An 8,258-nucleotide genomic window follows, 5' to 3' on the forward strand; every position below is an offset into this window, starting at 1 on the left:
TCCTCGTTATTATATTATGTTTTCTTCTTTTGCCTAGTGAATCGTGAACTAAATAATTCTTTTTTTTTATCTTGGTTGCACTTGCGGTTGTAGGTTGTAAAGAGATACGGTTTATAGATGTCTTGTATTCTATCTATTTTCTATGTACTGCCCCCCTTACTCAATGCCTCACTTTGAGGCCTGTAAGGTATTCTTAAATTAAAATAAAATAAAAATGTCAGCCATCTGCTATTAGGATCTTACGCTTTCTGTTCTTCCTTTTAAATGGACTGTTTGTAGTGTTCCTACGTCTCTGTAGTTCTCGGCACTATTTTGCTAAATGGGTGAATCACCCATTAACACAAGGCTTCGTATTAATTAGACGACTGGAGGAGTCTATCTTTGCCGCAAACTATCATAATATTGGAAATCAAGAACGTGATCTTGAGCATGCAAGGCACACGCATGCCAGAAGAGCGTAGCTTTGCTTGCGCGTCGTGTGCAGGGGCTATGCGTATTATGCAGGTAAATAAACGACGTCGTTTTCGGCAGTGCTAAAACAACATTTATTCTTTACACATGTTGCGCTTAGCAGGGCTGCAGACTGAAGTACGTTGCCCAGTTCTGCATTGGTGCAGGTATTTCGATCCACCATGAATGGTACTGCTTTAGCGTCCCTTTCCATCTGCAAAATGAGTTCAGCAAACTGTAATATTTCATCCCTAGATACTGCAAAACTCAGCATATACTAAATACCTTTTCTACAACATCAAAGATGCGACTGGAACTTTTCAGCGTGAAATAAGTCACATCGCTCTTTCGTAAAATAGATCACGCAATGCACAACGAACATGCTATGTTTTTCTCATTACGCAAACAATTGCGCACTACACAACTGCTGATCATTACGAAATTAGTGAAGGCCAAAGCCGACATCGGCAAAAACACACATGCAGAAGAATAGGAGTGCTCATGGAAAACGCAAAGCGAACTGGATAGTGTTATTAAGTTTTCTAGTCAATCATGATTGTTCAGTAGCAAATCTTGCACTGTTACAACGAGAAAAGTAACTAAATCCAGAAAGGAGCCAAAAAAAGGCAGGCGGTGGGACAGCGCGTAAGTTTCCCTGCCAAATTGCGGTGACATCACAGACTCTTACACTCACCTTGAAAACTATATTTGTTTAGCTATAAAAAAAGAAAGTATACCACTTTATTTTCATTGAAACAAATTGTCAACCTTTGAAGTTTGAACAAGGTTTCTTCGGCCAGAATGACTAAAATAGGAGTAAACTAGAATAAAAGGAGCCGAGGGTCCCGACTTTTATTATCCATATCACAACGAGCCAACAAAAAAGAAGGTAAATAATAGAATTGAAAGTAGTTTAAAATTATTCTGGCCACCGGTGGGATCCGAACGCACGTCTTCGCATTACACGTGCGGTGCTCTTGTCAAATGAGGTGCCACTGCTCCGTTTTCCCATCCACTAACTGGGGTATTTATGTTTCACTGCTAGAACTAACCCCGCGAGTTTTAGCCAGCACCGAGGGTATCGAATTCCAAGCATAACAAGGTTCCAGAATCCGGCAACATTTATGCCTTGAGGGAGCATTTGTGCGTTTATTGACCAGTTGCCGGTAGGGAAAGTAGGTCACGCACTCACGATGCCTGCGGCAGAAAGAATGTTCCACAACCACGTACTGCCAAGGTTTGCGAGTGGTGGTGCTGGCTAACTTCCCTATGGTACGTTTTATTAGTAAAACATAAATATACTTGAAAGTTGATAGGAAAACTGCCCTGCGGTAGCTTATTTAATAAGACCATCGCACGTGTAAGGCGAAGATGTGGTTTCGTATACCACCTGCAGCCAGTTGTTTTTTGCTGTTTTTGCTCCACATTCAATTGAATTGATTTATCATTTTTAACTCAATCATTAGGTAGAAGTAATTTCCTTTATTTTGTCCTTGGTGCCTTTGTTTGTAGGCCTCTTATATGTAAAATAGGAGAAGGCACTGAAGCACGCGGCATCCCTGTGACTATCAGTGCGGAGTACCTACGATGCGACTGAACAAAAATGCAGCTTATGTGTAATGCTCATGAGTGAAAATTGCGCCTTATTTGGACATATGATTGACAGAATTGTTACAAAAATACTAGCCCTGGCCGTCGAAACTGGCTAAACGTTGTTGTTTATCGCCCATGTAATACAAAAGGAAATTTCTCTACTGACTTGGTTCCATATAAAGAAGTAAAGATCGATAGCTTTTGTTGTCAAAACAATGTCTAATACTAGTATTTAGGGTTCGGAAACCCAGCGCGGGTGAACAGCCATGGTCAGTTTTCTGGCATTTTTCTTTTAATTTGCTCTATTCTCAATTATTAGACCTTTCATTGCTTGGCGTCTGTCTGTCAAGCGCACGTATAAACAATTACCAACGTGAAATAACTCACAAATGCCAACGAAACACTGCAAAGGCAAGGGAAATGAGAAGTAGCCCTGCTTGTCTACTTCACGGCAAGGAGTGATAACTCCCAAATGGGGAATTATTTCTTTTCTGCAGGAAACATATCTGCTTGCCCCTAATCGTGTTCACTGTAATATATACTGACAATATTATGCGAGAAGACTGCTCTCATTGCAGATCATTTGCCATCCCTATACCACAAGCGAAAATAGCAATTGGAAAACTGCAAACGTTTGAAAGCCTATTGTGTTGCTGATAGAAAAGCCATCACCATAGTAAAAAATGTTTAGTGAAGCCCATAAGAGGAAGCTAAAAGTAAGGCACTAAAAAGCCGCGCATCTACACTGCTCTCCCATAAACGGCTGAACAAATATCGACATGAACAAACAAACGTCATGAACAAATATAACAATCATAATCATCTTGGTAATTCAGGCAGGGTTCAACACTGCAGGTCACAAAGATGTGCTCACCATCATTTTACAGATCAGTAAAGTGGTCGGTCACAGGGAAGGATTTCAAAAATTTTAGGCGCAGAAAACTTACGAATGTGGAGAATACAAGCATCACATTACCACGCTGAGCACCTCACTGGTCTGTGTTCTCAGTCCGTTTAATCATATTTAGTAACGATAGCCTAGAACAAGGTGTTAGAAGTACAGGTGGAACGACGGAAAGCCGCCGCCGTGCACTCGCTGCGTTGAACTTCGGCACCTCCGCTCCATCACGCCACCAGATGGCAGGAGCGGTCATGGGGCCGACAAATCGGGCGAGCCGGCTCCTATTGCGCATTTGTGGACGAGCGGTCCCCGTCAAGTCGAAGCAGTTGGTGCCACGTTGCGCCCTTGTTTTCATTCTTTTTGTGCGATGACAAGCTATGCTATTCGTGTGAGCAAGCCGTGAAATTAGTATTAGTGTTGCGAAAGGTTTAGAGTTGTATTCTAACGAAGGTACACCGGGCCTTGAAAATGTCAAAGGCACTGTCGATTTCACAGTCCGAATTAACAACCTTTTTGTTGCCATGAATGAGATTAGGCGGAAAGGATTTTGAAGTACTGGAATCCTCTCTAGAGTGGCTTAATGATTGGGAGGAAGAGGTCAAGGCAGGACGAATTCTCCCTCAAAGTTTTGTCTTACAAACTACAGCTGAGGGATTGCGAGTGACTATTCTGTCGACAATTTAGCTCTCAAACTAATTGTTAAAGAAGTGAGCAAAACGTGAACAAGGTGAATACAGGAGCCAACGTTTCGACAAGTGGACTTGTCTTCTTCAAGGCACTTGTCAAGGCACTTGACAAGTCCATTTGTCGAAACGTTGGCTCCTGCATTCACCTTGTTCACGTTTTGATCATCGTCTTGAATTTCCATCTCCCGCATTCCCCGTCTTTTCTTTTGTTAAAGAAATGTGATTTCAAATATGTGTTAACTGTTAAATTTAACCAAGACATTCTGGAAAAGATTTTTGGTGTCATACGCCAAGCTGGGGGCCAAAATTAACATCCCTGCTTGGCGACGTTTTTGCTATTATACAGCATGCTATCCATTTACAGTCTCGTAAAGCCACCCAAGTACGGAAATTGCCAGTTACTGCCCAGTGAAGAGCCACGTCTCCTTAGCTTGTCTGATTTGACGTGAGCTTTTTAGGAGGATGTGCTCAGTCAATCACGGCTGGATGAGCTGAAGAGTAGGCTTGACGGATTCGTGCAAGATGGCATTGAGTGTGATGATGTACTTGACTCTGTACCTGCATCAGACAGCATCACCGACTGCATCATTTATTATCTATGTGGGTTTCTGTGCAGGAAAGTCCTAAAAAACAGAAATTGCTCACTGTGTAAGCTTGGATTGACTGCAACAGGTGATCTGTCAAGAGCTGAAGCAGCTCTTGTAGTTTTGCATACAAGAGGAGGACTGACACACCCAAATGCTGCCCTATTTCATCTTTTGAAAGAAACTGAAAGAAAATTTCAGAAGTACGCTGGCGATAAGCAAGCGTATGACTTAACTAGTGTTAGATAATTACAACCTGTAATTTTCATGTCAGGAACATAAAGTGGACATCATGGCACAAGTTCTTCACTACTATGTAGGAGTGCGGATGCGGCAATATTGCAAGCAACTCAAAAAGATTGAGAGCAACAAATCTCAAAAGTTGTGCAAGCTTTCGAAACTAGTCCAGTAATGTTGCTGCCTCAAAGTTGAAGTCATAGTTTTTGTTTTTCACCTGTGTTTTCAATACTACTCATATTTCTCACGTGTGATTTTCACGTGTGTTTCCATACTACTCACTTCGCTAAAATTTATTGTTTTAAGTGCAGCAAGCTAGCGTTAACAAAGGTTGTATTCATCACACATGTTTTATGCGTAATCAACGACCGCTTCGAATGCTTCGAATGTCCGAGACAGCAATCGACAGTACGTTTTGCTGCTGTAATACAGCGGCTAAAGCGTTCTTTTTGTCTAACTAGGTAAACATTAATTCGACAAACAAAACTAACTTCTGTCATATTTCAACGCGACTTATTCACTGTCATATTCCTAAATGCACGATTTCACATGTCCGAATGCGAAGACGTCCCCCTATCGCGAACATTCGAGGTGGTGAATTGACGTATTCAACAGATATGTATGGATATATCACCAAAATCACGTATTTGTTCAAAGTTTTTACCTTATTGCGCTCGTCATAGCGTGAAGGCTTAGTTCTTTTATTTGTTTCGAGTGGTGTTCACGGCCCCGAAGCGACCACGCATGACACCTCGCATCGGCCACGAGTACTGTGGCGCCATCTCGGGCCTTCTGCACAAGACGCGGACCGAAGTTCCCCCATTCCGGAGGCGCCGTTCGTCCACCTAAAATACTTCTAACACCGTGGCCTAGAACAAGTATTGCTATCTGGCTGGAAACAATAACTGAAAGCAAATAATGTCTGCAACGGGCTCACAGTATAAGTGAAATTCAATCAGCATCGCAAAAAAAAGTATTGACGTTAGCAGCAGCTTCTTAAATGGGCCGGGGCCCGTCAAGCGCATGTACATGTATTGTCTAAATTTAAAGCTTGAGGGACGAACAGTGATTTCCGTGAAAGAATATCATTTCTTCATGGTCGGTCGCAGAATTCTGAGAACCGACTTTAACATTTAGTGTGTGTAGGAGATACGGTTTATTATAGCTTCCCCCAAGCAATCCGATTGTTTCCGTATACAATGAGGCCCTTTCGTTATCACTTCAGAACAATGAGATGACGCAGAAAATTATTTTTTTACATAATATACCATACTACAGAAACGAAAAAAAGGGGATTAACCAATGGGCCCGATTTTTATTAGTCATATCATAAGAAGCCAACAAACACTTACACCAAGGACAACATATGGGAAATTACGCGTGCTTAATAAGCGAAATAAAGAAACGATAAATCGATGGAAATTAAAGTCGATGAAGAAACAGCTTGCCCAAGGTGGGAACCGAACCCACAACCTTCGAATTTCGCGCGCAATGCCCTACCAAATGAGCTATTGCGGCGCCATTTCCCTATCCACTTTCTTGGGTACTTATGGTTCCTAGTAAAGAACCCTGTGAGTGTTAGCCAGCGCCACCACTCACAGACCTTGGTGGTGGACATGGAACGTCCTTTTTGCCGCAGGCGTCACGAGAACGTGATCTTTTTGGGTGAACACAACTGCTCAATAAACCCACACATGCATCGTGAAGGCGTCAATGATGCCGGATTCAAGACCCTCGTTATGTAATAACGAGAAAAAAGGGGGTTAGCCGAGGGGCCCGATTTTTATTAATCATATCATGATAAGCCAACAAACACTGACACGATGGACAACATAGGGGAAATTACGCGTGCCTAATAAATGAAACAAAGAAACGATAAATATAACGGCAATTAAAGTGGATGAAAAAACAGCTTGCCGCAGGTGGGAACCGAACCCACAACCTTCGCATGTCGCGTGCGATGCTCTACCAATTGAGCTATCGCACACACGCACACACACGCACGTATATATATATATATATATATATATATATATATATATATATATTGTGTGTAAGTGCTTCAGATTACTTCACAGAATAGTAGACATTACTTACTGTGAAAGGGAGGTCCATAGGTGTAACGTGTTGTAGGTCTTGGAGTAGATGGAGGTGCAGGACGGTGACAGTTTATACCACTTTTTCCACGACAACGCGCTCCAAAAGCATATTGCCGGCTTTGTCCAGGCATCGGTAATAGCAGAAGGAAAATTGCGGCAAGAACAAGAAACATTTTTGCTCGAAGATATGGTTATACGGAAATGCCGTTCAAGTTGCAAAGTCGACCCGTCTATATGCCCCTTGGAACACAATGAACAAAGAAGATTTTCTAAGAAGTATTCCTCACTAATTTAACTTTTGTTTTCTTTGGGGATTTTCGACGTGGCACGCTTAGTTTCTTTGTCCTGCGGCGAACAGTATTACTTTAAAAAGAGCACGAGAAGATCACTTTCCAGAGCCGCACTTGGTCCGCATTGTCTTTAACCGAAAAACGCACGCGCAGCGAAGGTTCGTGATAAAATGAAATATTCTTTTTACCTGCAAGAAAGAGCCAGTTTCGGCCGAGCACGAGAAGATCACTTTCCAAAGCCGCACGTGGTCCGCATTGTGTTTAACCGAAAATGCACTCGCAGCGAATGTTCGTGATGAAATGAAATGTTCTTTTTACCTGCAAGAAAGAGCCAGTTTCGCCCGAAAGGACAGGCATTGATTGCGATAGCAAATTAGCAGATAGCTATACTAAGTAAATATAGTAGTCTTATCGGTCGTATGAACTAATAAATATTCGCCTACTAACTAAATTAACAGACAAGGTTGTACGCGCACAAAAGAAAACCTCAACACTTCTCACTCGAGGACCGAGCACAGTCTCTGAGAAAATGCTGGCGTCAGAAAGTGGGGCAGTAGCAGCAGTCGAATTGACCTTCGTGCTGCCTTTCACTTCAAAACGAACTGGGCAGCGAGAATACATTGCACGCGAAGCTATCAGCGCCACCACGCTCTGTGCCTATCACAGAGTGGTTTCAACATAGGGCCCTTGCGTCCGCGCGGTACGCATCGGCCGCTAGAGTAAAACTTTGTCTCTCTCTCTCAGAATGCCTAGCAAGCCAATAAAGACGGCGCATTACCTCCTGTCTTTTGTCCCTTGTGCACGCGAGATTGAGCTGCCACCTGAGTATTACGACTCCCGCATTCCTTCCCTCCTCCATATACGTGGCGCACGATGGAAGGCGGCGCGTTTCCTTTCCACTTTCATATCTTGCATGTTGGAGATAGAGACACCATTGTTGGCTCACTCCTGCTTGCTTTCATTCATGCGTACAGCACACGGCGAGCGTCCACGATGTTATTTATTACCCTTGGGCTTTTTACTGAAGATCACGGTGACGGGATTGCATAAATGCACTCGGAGACTGTAAATTTTTTACTGCAATAAAGTACTTGCAACATTTCAAAGTGATAGCCATAACAGCAAATCCTAAACGCTCGAGTTGTATAAGGCGTGTGCTGCAGCGACAATACTCTTTCTAGATTCCTTAAGAACTCTCGCCACCTCCTTGCGCCGCCCTCGCGAATTCGGGGCGTCGCATCCAAAATGCAAACTGGACCTGTGCGTGCGAGCTATGCGAAACGCGTCATGATGCGAACAGACTGCTCTCTTGCGCTTGTTTCTTGACACGACGCGCCATCTGGTTACACTACTGTGAAGTTTCACTACATGAGAGACACACGTGGTGAGCAGGTGCTTGCGAACGCTCGGAATAGTTC

General features: G+C 43.0%; 1 long non-coding RNA gene across 1 annotated transcript; it reads right to left on the reverse strand.

The window, feature by feature from the left end:
- Positions 1 to 521: 521 nt before the first annotated feature.
- Positions 522 to 6,900, reverse strand: LOC135910287 (uncharacterized). The gene is made up of 2 exons (XR_010566994.1): positions 6,549 to 6,900; positions 522 to 664 (listed from the first exon to the last, which is right to left on the reverse strand). It is a non-coding gene; the product is annotated as an uncharacterized lncRNA (long non-coding RNA).
- Between the last annotated feature and the right edge of the window lie 1,358 nt (positions 6,901 to 8,258).

The sequence above is a fragment of the Dermacentor albipictus genome, chromosome 8, assembly GCF_038994185.2.
Source record: "Dermacentor albipictus isolate Rhodes 1998 colony chromosome 8, USDA_Dalb.pri_finalv2, whole genome shotgun sequence".
Classification (NCBI taxonomy): domain Eukaryota; kingdom Metazoa; phylum Arthropoda; class Arachnida; order Ixodida; family Ixodidae; genus Dermacentor; species Dermacentor albipictus.